This window comes from Anomaloglossus baeobatrachus, chromosome 7, assembly GCF_048569485.1.
Source record: "Anomaloglossus baeobatrachus isolate aAnoBae1 chromosome 7, aAnoBae1.hap1, whole genome shotgun sequence".
NCBI classification, from domain to species: Eukaryota; Metazoa; Chordata; class Amphibia; order Anura; family Aromobatidae; genus Anomaloglossus; species Anomaloglossus baeobatrachus.
The window spans coordinates 179,875,433-179,898,299 of NC_134359.1; the positions used below are offsets into that span (position 1 = coordinate 179,875,433).

Genomic DNA, 22,867 nt, shown 5'->3' on the forward strand with positions numbered 1-22,867 from the left:
AATCTGCTCTGCATAACGTATATCGCTGGCCTTGATCAAGGGCCTCCTCTCTTCCTGCCTTGTTTGGATCGCACATCATTCAATGTCCTCCATCGTGCTCCTGTGCAGGTGCACTTCTCTATACCCTACTGAGAGCAGAGCAAAATGTTGTAGTGCGTATGCGCGGGCACTCTTTGGCCTTTCCTCGTGCTTGCGCATTAAAGTACTTTGCTATGCTCTTGGAGCGTCATAAAGGGCACTGGATGATGTAAGATGCGTCATCCATATGAAGCGAGACACGAGTAGGCATCGGATCAAGAGTAGCCATGTCCATAAGACCGGACCACCCCATAGGTGAATATACTAAAAGCTATTTTTTACGTTGTGCAGAACGGATTGGGGACATATATACCGTATTCTAGGATGCTGTATATAAGGGCTTACTGGTGGTGGTCATAGTTTATATGGGGAAAAATCTGGTGACGAGATCTCTTTTTAAAAATCATGAATAGCCTCTCACATGCCTGTGAGGCTGTCCGTCCAAGCCACGAGACCCTCTGCTGGTCCAGGCATTTAATTTGTACTTAAAGGGAAACAATCACCAGGATTTTTATATATAGCCTAAAGCTAGTGCTATATACTAGCACTATCAGGCGGGGCCTCAGCCAATAGGAAAATGTTGCTTCCTGATATCAGCTTTGAGTCCCTGCCCCTTCTGGTCACATGGGTATGACCTCACCACAGGTCCTTGAAGTGAAAAGGTACATCGATTTGTATAATACTTTAATACTTATGCTAATTCAAACAGGGAGCAGATAACTATGAATACCCCCCTCAGATATTATCTTATCATCAGCATCTTTCACTCAAGCAGCTGCCGATTTTATAAACTTTACTTTCTTGAATTTCAAAACCTAAACATCTGAGCTCACCACTAAAGGTACATATAGAGTCAGCCTGGTAGTGCCAGTATAGCACTGACTTTAGGTTATATGGGAAAATCCTGATAGTTTTGTTCTCCTTAACCCCTTCACCCCCGGCCACTAAAACACCCTAATGACCGGGCCATTTTTTGCAATTCTGACCAGTGTCACTTTGATAGGTTATAACTCTGGAACGCTTCAACGGATCCTGGCGATTCTGAGATTTTTTCATGACATATTGTACTTCATGTCGGTGGTACATTTAGGCCGATATTTTTTGCGTTTATTTGTGAAAATTTAGGAAATTTTGCAAAAATTTTGCAAATTTCGCAATTTTCAAACTTTGAAAATTTATGCCCATAAATCTGAGAGATATGTCACACAAAATAGTTACTAAATAAAATTTCCCACATGTCTACTTTACATCAGCCGAATTTTCGAAACAATTTTTTTTTTTCGTTAGGAAGTTAGAAGGGGTCAAAGCTCATCAGCAATTTCTAATTTTTCCAACAAAATTTACAAAAGAATTTTTTTTAGGGACCACATCACATTTGAAGTTACATTGAGAGGCCGAAGTGATGGAAAATACCCAAAAGTGACCCTATAAAAACTGCACCCCTGACACTGCTCAAAACCACATCCAAGAAGTTTATTAACCTCATAACGACGGCCGTACGACTTAAAGCGGCGGCAAAACAGGGTACTTATTCTGTTCCGCCGCTTTAAAGCGGCGGCCCGAAAAAACCCTGTAGCGCCCCCCAGCGACCGAAAATCTCGGGGGTTTCAGCTACCGGGGGTAGCTGAGACCCCCCAGATTATGAATCGGGGTGTTTTTTTTGGACCCCGATCATGTGATCGGCGGTATACACTGTATACCGACGAACACATGAAAAAAAAAAAAATGGCCGGTAAAACTGATTTCTTTTTCATCTGACATGATCAAACATGTCAGATGAGAAAGAAATCTAACCCCCTAGTGCCCCCAAAGCCCCCGGTACCGGAGAGTCCCCCTACCCCCACCGGACATCCAAAATGGCGCCGAAGCGCACAGAAAACTGCCGCCGGCGCCGGCTCTGCAGTCATTTCCCTCCGATCTGAAATGATCAAACATTTCAGATCGGAGGGAAATGTCCTCCCCCTGACCCCTCCTCCGGTCCACCGGAGCCCTCTGGTCACCGGAGCCCCCTCCGGTTCTCCAGAGCCACCACCCCCCTCCCCCCTCCGGAGCGTGGAAGATGGCGGCGCACAGCGCGCGGCCGCCTTCATTCTGCTCTTTCTGCCGCATGTGACACGTCACATGCGGCAGAAAGGTGTCCCCAGGTCCCACTAGGTCACCCCCCGTCACCCCCCCCGTCACCCCCCCCAGCCCCCAGTTATACGTTACCTGGCTGCTGGTGCTCCGGGCCCGCGATCGCCGCCTCCTTCTTCAAAGCTGGCGGCGCATGCGCAGACAGCGGCTGTCAGCTGGATCCCTGCAAGCAGGGATCCTGCTGACGTCGCAACTGCACAAGCTACTCCACTGTGGACCGGGGGAGGGTGAGTGCGGTAATCTGCAGTCACACTCCTCACATGGAGAGACTGCTGTTCCAGAAAATGGGGGGTACATTCTGTGAGCGTGCCCCTCATATTCTGGAATGAGGTTACTGCAGGTCACTCTGCCCTAGGTTGGACCGGGGCAGTGTGAGTGCAGTATTCTCAGATTACTGCACCCACACTGCTCATGGAGAGCTTGCTCTTCCAGAAAATGGGGGATACGTTCCCTGAACGTGCCCCCCATATTCTAGAAGATCCAGAGTCGGCGTGGGACCTCCAAAATGGATTACAGCGACCGGAATTTCTTTATTTTCAATAAATTGGTAAAAGAGGAATGTTTCGGGGAGTGTTTTTTTCAAATAAATTTTTTTTTGTCTTTTTTTTTTTCTATTACTGACTGGGTTAGTGATGTCGGGTATCTGTTCAGATGCCGTGACATCACTAACCCCAGGGCTTGATGCCAGGTGACATTACAGCTGGTATCAACCCCATATATTACCCCGTCTGCCACCGCACCAGGGCGCGGGATGAGCTGGGGCGAAGCGCCAGGATTGGCGCATCTAATGGATGCGCCACTTCTGGGGCGGCTGCGGCCTGCTATTTTTAGGCTGGGAAGAGTCCAATAACCATGGCTCTTCCCACCCTGAGAATACCAGACCCCAGCTGTCCGCTTCACCTTGGCTGGTGATCTAATTTGGGGGGGACCCCACGTTTTTTTTTTTTTTAAAAAAAACGCCTGGGGAGCCCTCCAAATTGATCACCAGACAAGGTGAAGCTGTCAGCTGTGGTTTGCAGCCTACAGCTGTCTGCTTTACCCTAGCTGGCTATCAAAAATAGGGGGGACCCCACGTCGTTTATTTTAATTATTAATTTTTTGGGGGGCTAAATACAAGGCTAGGCACCCTTTAGTGCCACATGAAAGGCACTAAAGGGCGCCAGCTTAGAATATGCAGGGGGTGGGACGTTATATATGTTTGACATCTATCCATTCATCCATTGTAGCATTTTAGGCTGTGTGCCCACAATCAGGGTTTGCAGCGTTTTGGGCGCAGAGTGTTTTCCCTGCGTCCATAGCGCTGCGTTGTGCAGTAGAAGCACAGTGGAAGGATTTTTAGAAATCTCATGCCCAATGTGCTTCTTTTCTCCGCAGCATAAACCGACCTGTGGCCCAGCTTCCCGAGCCTCAGCATGTCAATTTATGCTGCGGAGATGAGTGTTCTCTGCAGGTAGCATAGAGCTCCACAGCAGCCTGAACCCAAATCGTGGGCATGGGCAGCTGCGTTCTCCCGTGGACAACACTCACATCTCTGCAGGAAGGCTGACACTGTGTACTAGATGCCGTGTCGCTGGATCATGGCCACATAGCCTAAAAGTGAGACATTTGTTGCTACAGCAACATTTTTGTGAAGTACCTGTAGATTCAAAATGCTTACTATACTCCTGAATAAAATCCAGTTTCCAAAATGGAGTCACTTGTGGGGGGTTTCTGCTGTATAGGTACCCAAGGGGCCCTGCAAATGTGACATGGTGCCCGCAATTTATTTCAACTTTTCCAGAATTCAAATGGTGCTCCCTCCATTCCAAGCCCTCCCATTTATCCAAACAGAGGTTTTTGGCCACATGTGGGGTATCCCTGTGCTCATAAGACATTGGATAACAACCTGTGGGGTCCACGGTTTGTTGTCTCTTGAAAAAGTGAGAAATTTGATGCTAAAGCAACAGTTTTGTGAAAAAAATGAAAATTTTCAATATGGCAACCTAAGCTTATCAAATTCTGTGAAGTACTCGTGGATTCAAACTGCTCACTATACACCTAGATAAAAGCCTTGAGGTGTCTTGTTTCCAGAATGAAGTCACTTGTGGGGGACCGCCACTGTTTAGGCACCTCAGGGGCTCTCCAAATGCAACCTGGCGTCCGCTATTGATTCCAGCCAATTTTGCAGTCAAATGGCACTCCTTCCCTTCCGAGCCCTGCCATGCGCCCAAACAGTTGATTTCCACCACATATAAGGTATCGCCAAACTCAGGAGAAATTGCACAATAAATGTTATGCTGAATTTTTTCCTTTTACTCTTGTAAAAAAAAAAGCTACCTGGTTGAAATAACAATTTTGTGGTAAAATTTTATTTTTTTTTTTTTCATGGCTCAACGTTATAAAATTCTGTGAAGCACCTGAGGGTTCAGGGTACTCACCAAACATCTAGATAAATTCCTTGACGGGCCTAGTTTCCAAAATGGGGTCACTTGTGCGGGGTTTCTGCTGTTTAGGTACCTTAGGGGACCTCCAAATACGATATGGTGCCCGCAATCTTTTTCAGGCAAATTTCCTTTCTAAAATTCAAATATTGCTCCTTTCGTTCCAAGCCCTCCCATTTGTCCAAACAAAGGTTTCAGACCACATGTGAGGTACCACCGCGCTCATAAAAAAGTGGTTAACAAACCTTGAGGTCAAATTTTTGGAATTACCTCTTGAAAAAGTGAGAAAATTGATGCTAAAGCAACATTTTTGAGAAAATTATTAAAATTTTCAATATGACAACGTAACGTTAACAAAATCTGTGAAGTACCTGTGGATCTAAAATGCTCACTATACCCCTAGATAGAAGCCTTGAGGGGTCTAGTTTCCAAAATGGTGTCACTTGTGAGGGATTTCTTCTGTTTAGGTACCTTAGCGGACCTGTAAATGCAACATGGTGCCCGCATACTATTTCAGCCAAATTTGCTTTCCAAAATTCAAATATTGCTCCTTCTGTTCCGAGCCCTCCCATTTGTCCAAACAGAGGTTTCTGACCACATGTGGGGTATCGGCGCGCTCATAAGAAAGTGGGGAACAAGTTTTGGGGTCCATTTTGTTGTGTTATTTCTTCTAAAAGTGAATAAATTTGGGTTAGAGCAACATTTTTAGGTAAAATTTAATTTTTGCTTTTTTTCATTCCACATTGCTTTTGTTCATGTGAAGCACCTGAAGGGTTAATAAACTTCTTGAATGTGGTTTTGAGTACTTTGGGGGGTGCAGTTTTTAGAATGGTGTCACTTTTGAGTATTTTCTGTCATCTAGGCCTATTGAAGTCACTTCAAATGTGATGTGGTCCCTAAAAAACTGGTTTTGTAAATTTTGATGTAAAAATGAGAAATCGCTGATAAACTTTGAACCCCTCTAACTTCCTAACAAAAAAAAATTTTGTTTCCAAAATTGTGCTGATGTAAAGTAGACATGTGGGAAATGTTATTTATTAACTATTTTGTGTCACAGAAATCTCTGGTTTAACGGTATAAAAATTCAAAAGTTGAAAATTGCTAAATTTTCAAAATTTTTGCCAATATTCAATTTTTTTCATAAATAAACACAAAAAATATTGTCCTAAATTTGGTACTAACATGAAGTCCAATATGTGACGAAAAAACAATCTCAGAATCACCGGGATCCGTTGAAGCGTTCTAGAGTTATAACCTCATGAAGTGACACTGGTCAGAATTGCAAAATTTGGTCTGGTCATTAAGGTGAAAATTAGCTCCTTCACTAAAGGGTTAACCCTTTAGGTGCTTCACAGCAACCAAAGCAATGTGGAAGGAAAAAATTAAAATTTTACTTTTTAACACAAAAATGTTACTTTAGCCATAAAATTTTCATTTTCACAAGGGAGAAAAGAGAAAGTGCACAATACAATTTATTCTGCATTTTCTCCTGAGTACGCAGATACTGGTGAAAATCAAATGTTTGAGCACACGGCAGGGCTCGGAAGGCAAGGAGCGCCATTTGAATTTTTGAGTGCAAAATTAGCTGCACTCATTAGCGGACGCCATGTCAGGTTTGAAGATCCCCTGAGGTACCTAAACAATGGAGCTCCCCCAAAAGTGACCTCATTTTGAAAACTAGAGCCCTCAAATAATTTTTCGAGATGTTTGGTGAGCACTTTGAACCCCTGGGGGCTTCACAGAAGTTTATAACGTTGAGCCGTGAAAAGAAACAAATTTTTTTTTTACCACAAAACTGTTGCTTCAACTAGGTAGGTTTTTTTTCACAAGGGTATCAGGAAAAAATGCACCATGAAATTTATAGTGCATTTTTTCTTGAGTACGACGATACCTCATATGTGGTGGAAAGTAATTGTTTGGGCGCATGGCGGGGCTCAGAAGAGAAGGAGCACCATTTGACAGCAAAATTGGTTGGTATCATTAGCTGACGTAATGTTGCATTTGGAGACCCCCTGAGGTGCCTAAACAATGGAACTCCCACACAAGTGACCCCATTTTGGAAACTAGACACCTCAAGGAATTTATCTAGATGTTTAGCGATCCCCAAGGGGCTCCACAGAAGTTGATAATGTTGAGCCATGAATACAATTTTTATTTTTTTTTTCACCACAAAACTGTTACTTGAACCACGTAGCTTTTTTTTCACAAGGGTATCAGGAAAAAATGTACCATAAAACGTATTGTGCAATTTTTCCTGAGTACGCAGATACCTCATATGTGGTGGAAATAAATTGTTTGGGCGCATGGCGGGGCTCAGAAGAGAAGGAACGCCATTTGACTTTTCAAACGCACAGATGCGGTGCACTGATCGGCCACTGCAGGGCGCACGTTCGGATGAGATCTAAAAAGTGTCGGGGATATGGAAAAAAAAAAAAAAAAGTCACACCAAAAATTGACCACCGATGCAGATCCGTTATGTGTATCCCCTGATCAATGCTCGGCGGGACGAACTGATGCGATACAAAAAGCGTTGCGGATACAGAAAAGTCACACCAAAAATTGACCACGGATGCAGATCCGTTATGTGCATCCCTGATCAGCGTTCGGCGGGACGCATGGATGCGATACAAAAAGCGCCGGGGATACGGGAAAAAAAAGTCACACCAAAAATTGACCACCGATGCAGATCCGTTATGTGTATCCCCTGATCAATGCTCGGCGGGACGAACTGATGCGATACAAAAAGCGTTGCGGATACAGAAAAGTCACACCAAAAATTGACCACGGATGCAGATCCGTTATGTGCATCCCTGATCAGCGTTCGGCGGGACGCATGGATGCGATACAAAAAGCGCCGGGGATACGGGAAAAAAAAGTCACGCCAAAAATTGACCACGGATGCAGATCCGTTATCTGCATCCCTGATCAGCGCTCGGCAGGACGCACGGTTGGATACGATACAAAAAGCGTCGGGGATACGGGAAAAAAAAAAGTCCCGCCGAAGAATGACTACGGATGCAGATACGTTATGTGCATCCCTTATCAGCGCTCGGCAGGACGCACGGACGGATTAGGTGTAAAAATAGGGGATACAGGAAAAAAAAAAAAAAAGTTATACTCACAGTATCCAGAGGATTAGCAGGAGATCACTTACCAGAAGAACTGCAGGAGGAACAGAAGGCAAGCGAGATAGACAGCTGTACAGGAGCAGCAGGCAGGACGTTGGATAGATCAGCAGAAGACCCAGGGAGAAGGACCCAGCGATGGAGGCAGATGTGGTCGGGCCAGTGAAGACCTCGGACGACCCGGTGAAGGCAGGTAAGTGGACGTCAAGGGGAGAGCAGAGGGGGGAGAGCAGAGGAGGATAGCTGAGAAGCAAAGGCAGAAGGAAGGAAGCAGAATAGAGATCACAGAGGAGGCAGTCAGATCGGGGCGTGGGGGGGGGGCAGATCGCGGGGGGCACAGGCAGGGGCCATCACGGGAGCGTGCAGTGGCCATCGCGGGAGCGCGCACGGGCTGCAATGGGAGCGAAATACTCACGTAGAGCAGGAGCTGGAGCAGTGACATCAGCAGCAGCAGCGGTGGTGTGGTACCACAAGTACCAGCCATTGCACGCTGCAGACATGTTGGGGGGGGGGGGGCTTCCCAGACCGGCACAGGCCTGGGGAGGGTGGCCACCTGCAGATCAGACTGCCCCACTGCACACTGATTGGAGCGATTGGAGCGATCGTGCTATGACGCACAATCAGTGCTGCAGGGGCTGGGGGCGACATGTTTGAGGTCCAGCTATGATATGCTGCAGCTGCTACAGCATCTAATAGCCGGATCTCACAGTATTGCACTAATTCAGGCATTATTTTTGCCGAAATCGGTGCGAACGATGTGGTTGGCGGTTCAGATTTGAACAGCCAATCGCATCGATCGTGTATGGGGGGTGGCGATGCCACCCCCCCTGGGGTCAAGCAAAGGTCCCTTGCTGTAAGAAACAGCAGGGGACATAATTTGAAAGCCGTTGCTAGGGCCACAGCAATCAAATGAACTTTAGGCAGTAAAGTTACGTCCCTGGTCGTTAAGTCACGTTAAAATAGGACGTAACTTTACTGCCCGCGGTCGTGAAGGGGTTAAAGGGAACCAATCATGTTCTACACTGATGACCAGAATGCATTTCTTGTATTACAGAAACAAACAATAGTATCATATGCACTTGTCTAGCAAGCTGTGTGCAAAGTTTAATACCGCCTATTTAAACCAACAACTCTGACTCCTGATTTATAATCATTTTTGGAAATACCACAGAAACACATGACGCATCTCATAGCTGTACTAGATCACATTCAATTTGCAGGACTGAACCTATGTAGTTACTATTTCAGACAAACTTAACAGTGCTTACTGGGATGTTTGTGGGGTTTTTTTTTTTTTTTCTCCCACATCACCTCATGTCACCACAACGAGAGAGGAGTCCTAGAGCAAAATAAGACTGTGCCCACTTCTTCTGACATTTAGGGTGCGTGCCCATGATCAGTATTTACAGCGTTTTGGACGCAGCATGCTTCAGCTGTATCCAAAACGCTGTGTTGTACAGTACAAGCAAAGAAGATGGGATTTCTAGAAATCCCGTGCCCACTGTGCTTGTTTTTTCCGTAGCAAACACTGACCCGTGGTGCGGCTTTCCAGACCGCAGCATGTTAATTGTTTGCTGCGGATTCGAATGCGTCTTCATAGGGAGAACACAAGTGAGAGACCGCAGCGCACTGAACCCTGATCGTGGGTACAAACAGCTGCGGTCTCCTGCAGAGGAGACTCGAGGTCCCGCAGGTCAGTACCCTCTGTGTCCAGGGTCTTGATCATGGGCACATACCCTAAATAGTTTTTTTTTTTCTTCTTTTGGACAGAGGAGCCTTGCTCATGAGGCTGAGTAAACCATGAAAATTGATCGCTTTGTTAGGCCCCCTTCACACATTAGTGTTTTCAGTAGGTGTGGTGTCTGTTTTCACACTCACTGAAGTCATTTTCTGACTATAATCTGTGTTGATTTTTACACTTCTTCCATGCTTTCCAGACGCAGTGTGTCCCTGTGAACTATACGGAGACATGTCCATTTTTTAGCGTCAGCACTGATGACGTGCCAGTAGAAGTCTATGGATCCATGAAAAACACGTACAGCACACTGATGACATCCATGTAATTTCAGTGTGCCTTCGGTGTGACAGACCAGAATTCCATGCATTCAAGAAAGTAAACATTTTTATGTGTTTAAAGATGTGCATAGATGGTAGAGATGATGGCTGGCTAGTAGATTGATTTTACAGCTATTCGTCAAATAAATAATTGAGAAAAAGCTGTGTAGTGTCAGCTGGCATCAAACCCTAGTGTTACTAATGTAGAGGCATTCGTCACGCTCCCACTAATAATCCAGTCATTGGGGAAAAAAAAGAAAAAAAAAATCATTTATTTCAATTAACACTCTCCAAATTGTTCCCTCGGTTACCATTTTATGGGAAAAAAATAAATATAAACCCATGCAGCTCTGCCGTAGTCCAGGAAATCCACCGTAGTCCAAAAAAGGATATCTCAAAGAAAAAAAAATACAAACATAGAAATGAAACAATCTTCTTACCTTCATTGACCACTTTATTCAAAAGAAGAAGAAAAAAAAATTCCCAGCTGGTTTAATGTTGTTCCTCGGAAACGCTGGACTTTTAAGTCTCAGTCTATGGATCATCGTAACACTCCATAGACTTTGCTTACAGGCAATTCCAGATCACGCTGCGCTGCACAAGACCTTGTGACGTTAATAACCTTACCGCTGTTCAGGGTTGTCACATCATGTTGTTCTGTGCCTGGCTAGGCGACTCTAAAGAGCGATCACATCATTAACCTTACTGCTTATCAGAGGTGCCAGGTGTCTCACAGCGTGTAGTAACCTGGTGACCCTGAATAGTAGTAATGAAACTGATATTACCTCTCATCAGAGGTGTGTGTGACCCAGAATTGCCTATAAGCAAAAGTCTATGGAGTGTCAGAGCGATGCTCCGTAGACTTTGTTCAAATCGCAGGACTACGTTGGACCAGCTGAGGTTTTTTCTTTTTCCTTTTGAGTGAAGTGAAAGAGAATAAGGCTGTGTGTCCACGGTAGAATGTACCTGCGGATTTTTCTGCATGAAAATCCGCGACTTTCCGCGGCAAATCCGCACCCGCGGATTTACCGCGGATTTTGATGCGGATTTTTTTTTTTTTCCCCATTCTATACCCAAATCCGCACCAAAATCCGCAACAAATAATTGACATGCTGCAGATTTTTCCGCATCAAAATCCGCGGCAAATCCGCAGCGGAAAAATCCGCAGCATGGACACAGCATTTCCAAAATGCCATTGAAATGGCTTGGAAGTGCCGCTGCTGCAGATTTTCGGTAAATCCGCGGCAAATCCGCGGCAAAATCCGCGGTAAATCCGCAGCGTGGGCACATAGCCTAAGTGTCCTGTTTCATTTGTGTTTTGTATTTTTGCGGGGTTGTTTTAGATATTCTTTTTTGGACTACAATGGATTTATTGGACTATGGCAGAGCTGCATGGTTTTTTTTTTTTGTTTTTAATAAAATGCTAAACAAGGGAAAGTTTGGGAGAGTGTTAATTTATTTCAATAATGTTTTTGTCTCATTTTTATTTTCTTTGGATTACTGGCTTAGTAATGGGACCATCTGATAGACATCTCTTCATTACGAACACCAGGAGTTGATGCCAACTGACACTACACAGCTAAGGCTAGGTTCACATCTCCGTTTTTTATGATTAGTCTCAATCCGCCGCTCTGATAAACAATGCAATCCGTTTGGCGGATTCCGTTGCTTCCCATAGACTTGTATGAGCGGCGGATTGTGACTGATGCCCTTGCGTTGCATCCGCCGCCTGACTTATCAGTCGTGGAACGACTGACCATCGGGCGGCAGGAACGCAGCTTGTAACGTTGTTTGAGCAGCGGAATCCTTTTGATTTCGCTGCTCATGCTCTCTCTCGGCGGCCGAATGATCTGCTGATCGCTCGGCAGCCGCCTTCTGTGAGCGATCAGCTGATCTCCCAGCCGCCGGCTTTTGAGAGCGATCAGTCACTCTCAAAAGCCGGCACCCTGGAGATCAACTGATAGCCCGGATGCTGGCTTCTGTGAGCGATCAGCTGATCGCTCTCAAAAGCCGGCGGCCAGGAGATCAGCTGATCGCTCACAGAAGCCGGCGGCCAGCTTATGAGAGCGATCAGCTGATCGTTCACAGAAGCCGGCCGCTGGGAGATCAGCTGATCGCTCACAGAAGCCGGCCGCTGGGAGATCAGCTGATCGCTCACAGACGCCGGCGGCCAGCTTATGAGAGCGATCAGCTGATCGTTCACAGAAGCCGGCCGCTGGGAGATCAGCTGATCGCTCACAGACGCCGGCGGCCAGCTTATGAGAGCGATCAGCTGATCGTTCACAGAAGCCGGCCGCTGGGAGATCAGCTGATCGCTCACAGAAGCCGGCGGCCAGCTTATGAGAGCGATCAGCTGATCGTTCACAGAAGCCGGCCGCTGGGAGATCAGCTGATCGCTCACAGACGCCGGCGGCCAGCTTATGAGAGCGATCAGCTGATCGTTCACAGAAGCCGGCCGCTGGGAGATCAGCTGATCGCTCACAGACGCCGGCGGCCAGCTTATGAGAGCGATCAGCTGATCGTTCACAGAAGCCGGCCGCTGGGAGATCAGCTGATCGCTCACAGAAGCCGGCGGCCAGCTTATGAGAGCGATCAGCTGATCGTTCACAGAAGCCGGCCGCTGGGAGATCAGCTGATCGCTCACAGAAGCCGGCGGCCAGCTTATGAGAGCGATCAGCTGATCGTTCACAGAAGCCGGCCGCTGGGAGATCAGCTGATCGCTCACAGAAGCCGGCGGCCGGCTATTGTGAACGATCACTCGTTTTACAATGGAATCAGCTTTCTTGTGACAATGAATTTCAATTCTTGTCACCCGTTGTACAACGTATCGGTCACAAGCGTCAAGCAACGCATGTGACTGATGCAAAACAACGGAAATGTGAACCTAGCCTAATATCAAAAAAATGACATACAATAAAAAACATATTTCTCTGATGCCTCATTGGGGGACACAGGACCATGGGTGTTATGCTGCCTATCCATAGGAGGACACTAAGTAGATGCAAAAGCATAGCTCCTCCTCTGCAGTATACACCCCCTGGCCGGGCCAGGCAACCTCAGTTTTAGCTTCGTGTCTGTAGGAGGCACTTCCTTTCAAGGTTTGTTATTTTTTGAGGTCGACGGTTTCCTTTTGGGACCGATCTCCCACTACCATCAACGGGCGGGAACGTGGAGTGTCACCTCCACGTACCCCCTCCTGCGACGCTGGATCCTGGGCTGGACGACGGGTTCCACAGACACCGATTTTCCAAAGCCCAGGGTAGAGGCCTGTGCCCCTATAGCCCAATTCCTCAGCCCCTCTTTGCAGGCTCTGAGTTGAATATGACACCAATTCCTCAGCCCCTCTTTGCAGGCTCTGAGTTGAATATGGCACCGGTGTGACCGGACACAGCAAGCTGACTCTATTTTCACTGCCTGGACGGAAGCAGTGTTTAAGGTGAGATCCCCCCTGACTGGTTTCCCAGACAAAGGAGAAAAGACGGTGCAGGGAAGGCTCCCAGGACTAAAAATTGTCAGAAGCTTGAATTTACAGTATTTATTATGAGAAAGTCCCTTGCTGAGTGCAAGGAGGAGAGCCCCAAGGATCCTGAACACACAGTGTTAACTTTTCTCTAGCTTGCTGGCTGGAGGAGGGGGGAAGACACTCCTGTTTGCAGAAAGTCCTGCACAGATAATTTCCCGGTGGCAGGGGGAGGGCACAGAGCTCAGGGACTCACGCTGTTTATTTGCTCTGTTTATTTGCTCTAGCAGAAAAGCCATCTGATAACCACCAGTGACAAGCTGTGTGCTGACTGGAGGGAGAGGGAGGAAAACTATCAGAAGCTCTCTTCCCGCTGTTTTTTACTGCCCACAGCGGGGGGGGGGGGCACACTGACTTCTTCTTCGCACTCTTTTAGCGCTAAGCCCCGCCCCCTCGAGGAAAGCGTGCAAAGATCTCCATAGAGCTTACTCCTTCCTGAGGACAGGGCCATCGGCTGATTCTGGTGAGGTGCTTGCTTCACTTGTAGCTCTGCTGACCATTGCTCCCCCTCCTGGCATACTCCTATTAGGAACATGCAGAATTCTAAGGGCACTAAGAGTGCTAAAGCCCACATAGTCTATTATTCAGCCTGCACTTCCTGCCACACTGAGCTACCACGTAAACGCACCTCTTCTCTCTGTGAGTCCTGTGCTCCTATAGCCCCCCAAGACCCCCCTGCCACCACCGCCGCAACCGTCAACCCAGAGCCTAGGGCTCCCAGCCCACCGGAATGGGCACAGTTTCTGTCCCAATCCATGAAAAAACTGTCACAGAACCTGGTGCTGGCTATGCAATGTCGTCCTCCACACTCTTCTGGGTCCCTGGACGGAACGCAGCCTGAGGATACCCCTATGGAGGATCCTTCTGAGGTAATCCGGGCACATGCTTCACTGGTTGCAGGGATCAGGAAAAGAGCACACGGCCGGGTGTCTCCAGCGGGCTCTCCCTCGGGAGCACACAGGGCAGGCTCTCCCACACGCTTCACGGCTTCTGAAGAGCTGGAGGAGGGAGAATGCTGTTTATACCAAGAGGATTCCTTGGTTTCAGCCTCCCCAGATGATCAAACTGCAATAGACTCCCTTATAGCAGCAATCATCCAAACTCTGCATGTGGAGGATCCCCCATCCACTCCCACTGCAGTCTCCTTTAAGAGGGCAAGGAAACCCCAAAAGGTTTTCGCTGATCACCCAGCGTTTCAGGATATCCTCACAAAGCAAAGGGAGAAGCCTGACAGGCGCTTCGGTAACCGAAAACTCATGGAGTCCCGGTACCCTTTTGCCTCACCTGCCCCTAAGGGCTGGGCCGATCCGCCCTCGGTCGATCCCCCGGTCTCCCGCCTTACCACAAAGACGCTCCTGTCTTTACCCGATGGTTCCTCCATCAAGGACCCGACAGACAGGTGGAGCACCTCGCCCGCTCTGCTTTTGAGGCTGCGGGTTTCATAGTTTTAAGGTTGAAGGGAGACTCTAAATCCATCTAGTTCAACCCGTAGCCTAACATGTTGATCCAGAGGAAGGCAAAAATAACCCAATGTGTCAAGCTCCAATGGGGAAAAAAATTCCTTCCTGACTCCACATACGGCAATCAGACTTGTTCCCTGGATCAACACCCTGTCATAAAATCTAATATACATAACTGGTAATATTATATTTTTCAAGAAAGGCGTCCAGGCTCTGCTTAAATGTTAGTAGTGAATCACTCATTACAACACCATGCAGCAGAGAGTTCCATAGTCTCACTGCTCGTACAGTAAAGAATCCTTGTCTGTGATTATGATTAAGCCTTCTTTCCTCAAGACGTAGCGGATGCTCCCGTGTTCCAGTCGCAGGCCTAGGTGTAAAGAGATCTTTGGAAAGGTCTCTGTACTGTCCCCTCATATGTTTATACATTGTGATTAGATCCCCCCTAAGCCTTTGTTTTTCCAAACTAAATAACCCCAAGTTTAATAACCAGTCTTGGTGTTGCAGCCCACCCATTCCTCTAATAATCTAGGTCGCTCTTCTATCTACCTGTAAGATTATGCTATTTATAACCTTCTATACTTTTGCTATCAAGAAAAGCATCCATTCCTCTCTTAAATTCATTCAGTGAGTTGGCCATCACCACTTCCTCAGGAAGAGAGTTCCAGAGCCTCACTGCTCTTACCGTGAAGAACCCTCTTCTATGCTGATGTAGGAATTTTCTTTCCTCCAGTCGAAGAGAATGCCCCCTTGTTCTTGTCATAGTCCTTGGTACAAACAGATCATGGGAGAGATCTCTATATGGCCCTCTGATATATTTGTACATATTTATTAGGTCTCCCCTAAGTCTTCTCTTTTCTAGAGTAAATAGACCTAATTTTGATAACCTTTCCGTGTATTGTAATGCACCCACTCCATTTATTATTTTAGTAGCCCGCCTCTGAACCCTTTCAAGTTCAGTAATGTCTTTCTTGAGCACCGGCGCCCAAAATTGCACACAATACTCCAAGTGTGGTCTGACGAGTGATTTGTACAGAGGGAGAATGATTTTTTCATCTCGTGCCCTCAGACCTCTTCTAATGCATCCCATCACCCTATTTGCTTTGGTGGCTGCTGCCTGACACTGGGCACTCCAATTTAGATTCTTATTGACTAATATGCCTAAGTCTTTTTCCATGTCTGATTTCCCCAGCAGTTTTCTCATTTAGTAAGTAATCGTAGCATCTGTTTCTCCTTCCCATGTGCATAAGCTTACACTTATCTGTGTTAAACCTCATTTGCCATTTTTCAGCCCAATTCTCTAATTTACTCAAATCCATCTGTAGTTGCAAACTGTCCTCCTTTGTGTTAACTACCTTACATTAGTTTTGTATCATCTGCAAATACTGATATTTTACTCTGTAAACCATCCACCAGATCATTAATAAATATATTAAATAGTAGGGGGCCCAATACAGACCCCTCTGGCACCCCACAAGTAACCCTGGCCCAATCTGAGTATGCGCCATTAATAACCACTCTTTGTTTTCTACCACTAAGCCAGCTACCTACCCATCTACACACATTTTCCCCGAGCCCAAGCTTTCTCATTTTACTTAGCAGTCTTTTATGTGGGACAGTGTCAAATGCTTTACCGAAGTCGAGATAAATGACATCCAATGATTCTCCTCGGTCCATGTGAGAGCTTACATCCTCATAGAAGCTGATCAGGTTAGTTTGACAGGAGCGATCCTTCATAAATCCATGTTGATATGGAGTTAAACAATTATTAACATTGAGACATTCCATAATAGTATCCCTTAAAAACCCTTCAAACATTTTACCCACAACAGATGTTAAGCTTACCGGCCTATAGTTTCCCGGTTCCCTTTTACACCCTTTTTTGAATATTGGTACCACATTTGCTAGCCGCCAATCCAGTGGAACAGACCCAGTTTCTATAGAGTCTTTAAATTAAGGAATAGAGGCCTGTCTATCACATTACTTAACTCCCTTAATACCCGAGGGTGAATGCCATCAGGGCCTGGTGATTTGTCAATTTTAATGTTACTAAGTCGGTTCTGCACTTCTTCCTGGGTTAGGCAGGTTATACTTAACGAAGCGTTTACATGATCACTCTGCATTTCCCGTGGCATATGCTTTTCCTGTGTGAACACAGTTGAGAAAAAAGTATTTAAAACATTTGCTTTCCCACATCGCTTTCTATGATTTTACCCTCATTGTTCTTTAAAAGGCCAACACCATCAATTTTAATCTTTTTTCTGTTTATATAATTAAAGAATATTTTGGGATTCGTTTTGCTTTCCTTAGCAATGAGTCTCTCAGTTTCTACTTTTGCTAAATGTATTTGTTTTTTACACATTTTATTTTTTTCTCTATATATTTTTAATGCTTCTTTGCTGCCTTCTTGTTTTAGCTTTTTAAATGCCTTTTTCTTATTATTCATTGCCCCTTTTACATCCTTATTTAGCCACATTGGTTTTCTCCTGTTCCTAGCCCTTTTATTTCCGTATGGTATGGCTCGCTCGCAGTGGGTGTTTAATACCGATTTAAAAATTTCCCACTTATTTTCTGTGCTCCCATTTTTGAGGACATTGTCCCAATCAATTTGGCGAAGGTCTTCTCTAAGCTGATCAAACTTTGCTTTCATGAAATTCAGCGTTTTTGTAACCCCCCTCCAAGGCACCTTACTGAAGGACAAGTGGAATTGTATTATATTGTGGTCACTATTCCCTAGGTCCCATCCACTCGTACGTCTGTTATTCTATCTGGCCTGTTGCTTAAAATTAAGTCGAGAAGGGCTGCCCCTCTAGTTGGGCCCGGCACAAGTTGGGACAGATAATTATCCTTAGTTACTGACAAAAGCCGGTTTCCTTTCTGAGATACGCAGGTTTCAGTTTCCCAGTCTATATCGGGGTAGTTGAAGTCCCCCATAATAATCACCTCATTGTGATTTGCTGCTTTGTCTATTTGTTTCAATAATACATTTTCAGTACTTTCTGTTATATTTGGTGGCTTATGACAAACCCCTATGAGGATTTTATTAGTTTTCCCTCCTTGTATCTCCACCCATAGAGACTCCACCTCTTAATTTCCCTCTTGAATATCTTCTCTTAGTCTGGGCTTTAAAATGGACTTTATATATAGACAGACTCCACCCCCTTTCCTTTTTTTACGATCCCTCCTAAACAATTCATATCCCTGCAGGTTAGCCGCCCAGTCATAACTGTCATCTAACCATGTCTCAGTTATTCCTACTATGTCGTATTTTTCCTCATACATTACCAGCTCCAGTTCTTCCATCTTATTGGTCAGGCTTCTTGCATTGGTCAGCATGCAGGAAAGAAGTTTTGCTCCCCTTTTTTAGCTTCCTTCTTAGTACCCTGTCTTGGGTCCTCTTTACGGCATCTAGTATCCTTGATTAGTTTGTCCTTCTGCTGCATGTTCTTGTCTGCTGTTTTTTCTCCCATCCCCTCTTCTTCTAGTTTAAAGCCCTCCTGATGAGTGTGGCAAGCCTTCTGGCGAACGTGTGTTTCCCAGGTTTTGTGAGGTGTATCCCGTCTCTTGCGAGAAGTCCATCGTAGAGGTAATTCACTCCATGGTCCAAGAATCCAAATCCTTGGTGCCGGCACCATCGTCGTAGCCAGTTGTTCAAATCTAATATCCTATTCCATCTTCTGACACCATGGCCATCGACTGGGAGGATTGATGAGAAAACAACCTGTACGTTCCGTTCCTTTATTTTCTTCCCCAGAATTTCAAAGTCTTCACAAATAGTTGGTAGATCATTTCTTGCCGTGTCGTTTGTTCCTACATGTATTAATAGGAACGGGTATTCGTCCTTGGATCCGAGGATAGTTGGTATCCTGTTGGCCACATCCTTGATTTTTGCTCCCGGGAAGCAGCATACTTCTCGTGCGGTTATGTCCGGCCTGCAGATAGTTGCCTCCGTGCCTCTTAGTAGTGAGGCACTACCACTCTTCTTTTCTTTCTGGATGCACTGCTTGTTGCTCCTGAGTGTTTTTGAGTGTCTTTTGTTTCTGCTTTTGTTGACAAAGTAACTTCTTTTGATGATACTGTGTCTTCTCCTGTAGATATGGTATCATCCTCAGCTGTGCCATTTTCGTTCTCCAGCATGAGGGCTTCATATTGGTTGCTAAGCTGTGTGGGTGGTGACGACCACTTGATACGCTGGCTTCTTTTGGTCACATGTGTCCAGTTTTCAGCCTCTGTATGTGTTCTGAAGCTTTTCTCATTTTCCATATCCTGAATGGTTGCTTCTGCCTCGTCCAAGAAGTCCTCATGTTCTTTAATTAGCTTCAAAGTTGCTGTGAGGTAAATCCGGAGAGATGACGATAAATCATGATATTCAAGTATGTCAGGAAGCCCTCTCCTGGTGTCAACCCCCCTTTCCTTCACACAACTGGTTTAGCAACAAACTCCATGGCCATGTCCTGTGATATGGAAATTAGGTGGCTTTAGGACAAAGGACACAGGATGACTCCCTGCCGTCACCCTGTAACAAGAGTTGTATCTCATTAGCAAGGCTATGGAACTAGCAGACAGAACGACTCCAGTAAAAAATGGTTCATATCTCGCAAGCCATATTTCCGATAAATATGGCAACCATAAAAATGGTGTCTCCGCATGTGGACGATGCCGGCACCCCCTTTTTATGGGAGCAGGACATTGGGAAATGCCCCAGGCGTGATATCAGCCAATGGGGAACTGGCAGACAGGTCATGAGTCCCCTCGTTCTGTAGCTAAATTCATAACTGTCACAATGAGAGCATTGGCGTCCGCCTACGACGCTCCCAGGCAAAGTTATGGCCAATATCCCCTTTGCTGGATAATTCTGATCCATGCAGGGGGAGTAGCAGTGCTCCCTGTGAGGTCACTAAGGTAGGAGGGGACCTGGATCTGCCCAGGTTGATAACCCTACTTCGGCCATTTTCCAGCGTTCTTCTGCTCGGGGGCCTGGTTGGGACAGACCTGTGAGAGAGTTCCTGGAAACCTGGTCTACAGCGCCCCCCTGTGGCCAGACGCACAAGGTAACTGATTGAATTGCATACCTGTTGTAAACCATGCTTTATCTGTAACTGTACTCTGACATATGTATATTCTGTAGATTCCCTATTGTATATATTGTAGTTCTAGTGTGCTTTAGGCTGATTAAATTATATAATTAATCTTGGGCTGTTCTGTTATCTCGATCTTGAATCCCACGTCTGTGTGTTCGGCTAATAGTTACCGTAAATCGGTTGGTGGCAGCGAATTGTGCCAAGGATTATTGTGGGGAGGCCAGTGAGATTCGGGGAGATTTTATATATTCCGCCCGCGGAGGTCGGGGGAATATATACCTTACTCTCACCGGGGACCCTTCAATAATCGGCATAAGTAGTATAGCGGCCTCCTTGCTTATGGTCGGGCAATTCCATAATTGGCCTGACTATAAGAGGGGCGCTAGAGAGCGCGTCACGTGCTCTGTCTGTCGGTCGGGAGGTATAAAGGAGGGGTGACCCCCACTTGTTACCCCCCGATTGTGACGTACTGGTAGCCAGCGCGGGGGATTTATGAGTGACCCCCCCGGTGGTTTGTGACATATTGGTGGCATAGCGGTGGGATCGAGATAATAGTGTGTGTGAGTGTGAGACCCATACTCCCAGACACTAAAGACTGCCTGCAGCAGCTGTGGCTGCTGGGGTCTTCAGACTAGCTCAACACTAGAGTGTCAGAGTGCAGATACTGTAAGGTGTGTGGAGGCATCAGGTGTCAGTTCTGTGTCAGTGACCAAAAGTCTGCAAGAATGGCTGATGGCACCAGGAGCAGAGCTATGCAACTGGCCAATGCTAAGGCAGGAGCCGAAGAGAGGGAGGACGGTGCTGTGGACAGCAATGAGGAGGTTGCCCACGAGTCCTCCAGGAGCTCGACGCCAGAAAACCGTTCTGCCGAGGACATTGCGCAACCTGGCACTGCTGGACAAGATGAGGAGGAGCTCACCCAAGGTTCCTCAACGAGCCAGATGCCAGCCCTCCGCTCTGAAAGGGACAGTGAATCGCCTAGCTCTGCAGCGTGCCGCAGATCACCACGTGCCATTCCACCGAGCCTGGGAGGCTCGGACAGCCTTCTTCAAATGGCTATGGCCCTTCTCCAGGCTGGAGACCAGAAGGGCTACAAGGAACTCCTGGCAGAGCGCAGGGCAGAGCGGCAGGCAGCGCGTGACGCTGAGGCTGCGGAGCGGCACGCAGAGCGTGAGGCTGCGGAGCGAGAGCGGCAGGCAGCGCGTGAAGAGCGAGAGCGAGAGCGAGAGCGACAGGCAGACCGTGACTACCAGCTGCAGCTAGCTCAGCTCCGGCCCTCATCAGCCACACGTGACCTTCGAGACACCAAACTTCCAAAGGTCCGTGTTGAGGACTTCCCAGTGCTGGAGAAGGATGGAGACTTGGACTCTTTCTTGACTGCTTTTGAACGGACTTGCCTGCAGCACCATCTGGACAAGGACCAGTGGGCCAAATACCTGACCCCCCGTTTAAGGGGTAAGGCCCTGGATATCCTTGGGGACTGGCCTGCTGAGGCAGATCAGGGCTACGACACCATCAAGCGGGCCCTGATCCAACAGTACAACCTCACTCCGGAGTCCTACCGCAAGAAGTTCCGGACCCTGCAGAAGGGACCAAAGGACTCCTGGGCTGACCACCGGCGGGCACTTGCCCGAGCTGCCGACCACTGGACACAAGGCCTGCAGCTTTCCACCGGACCAGAGATCCTGGACTTGGTCATCACGGAGCAACTCTTGTGGAACTGCCCTGAGGATCTCCGCCAGTTCATCCGAGACCAGAAGCCAAAGGGGTCCACGGCTACAGCTGCCCTTGCCGATGACTACACCAACAACCGGGCCCCTGAGGCCAGGAGAGCGGCCACCAGCAGCACCTGGAGAGGGGGTAAGATGAATTCTGCGACTGCCCCACCTGCCCCTAGACTGCAGGGGGTGTCCCCCTCAACTCCCCTCTCCAGGCCCGTGGCGGAACCAAGACGGTGCCACCAGTGCAACCTACCTGGACACTTCAAGGCCGTGTGCCCTCAGCGTCCCAAGGCCCCGGCTCCGTCCCCGTCCCAAGGGCCGCCCAAGGTGTATTGTGTGGGTGGGGGTGGTGGTAGGTCCCTGGACAGCTTCCAACCTGTCACCGTCGGCCGGTCTGTGACCATAGGACTGCGAGACAGCGCCTCGGAGGTGACTCTGGTGCGGCCTGAGATGGTGTCCCCCCAAGACTTGATCCCTGGAAGGGCCCTCGCTGTCTCCGGGATTGGAGGCACTGACCCGGCGCTGCCTGTTGCTGACATTTATGTGGACTGGGGCGCAGGGCGGGGGGTGAGGGAGGTGGGGGTAACTGATCGGATCCCTGCAAACGTGCTACTTGGGACAGATTTGGGGCAGATAACCTCCCAGTTTGGGCCCCAACCAAGGGCTGAACCTTCAGCCAGTACTGACATGCCTCCGGACAATGTTAATGTGTTATCTATGGATGATGTAAGGGAGGAGGGAGTGAACTCTGATATTTCTGCTTGCACAGACACCATAGACACACACACAGCTGCAGCTGTGACAGGGGAGGGGGTCAGAGAAAGGTGTGACAATGCCTCTACAAGTAACCAGCCTGTGAGCTGGGATCTGTTGCCCTCTGCAGGGATAAGCAGAGAGCAGGGTGCTGCAGGGGGAGGACCAGTGTGTGGGGTGGGGGCTACCACAGCAAATGTGGGGTCCCCAGAGATTTCACAGCGGGGTTCTGTTGCTGCAGGAGGGGAACAGGCAGGTGAGATTGGGGCCGGTCCAGGAGCGGAAGTGCTCCCAGGTAAGATCTCGGTGCATGGTTCCCCCACAACCGGGGTGTCAGGAAGCCAGGTAGGTCTGCCTGAACCGGCGACTTGGTCAGGAACGGAGGAGGAGCAGGCACGACCCACGGTCGCAGCGGCTGTGGCCGCTGTCACCCGCAGTGGGAGTGCTGGAAGCCAAGGGGCCTCCCGGAGGTCCGATAGCTCTTCCCCTTCTGACCAAGTGGCAGCCGAGTCAGGTGGAGG

General features: G+C 47.6%; 1 protein-coding gene across 2 annotated transcripts in view; it reads left to right on the forward strand.

Moving 5' to 3' along the window:
* Nucleotides 1-22,867, forward strand: part of MOB4 (MOB family member 4, phocein) — a 198,040-nt gene that overhangs the window by 127,621 nt on the left and 47,552 nt on the right. The gene's annotated exons all lie outside the window — the stretch shown is intronic.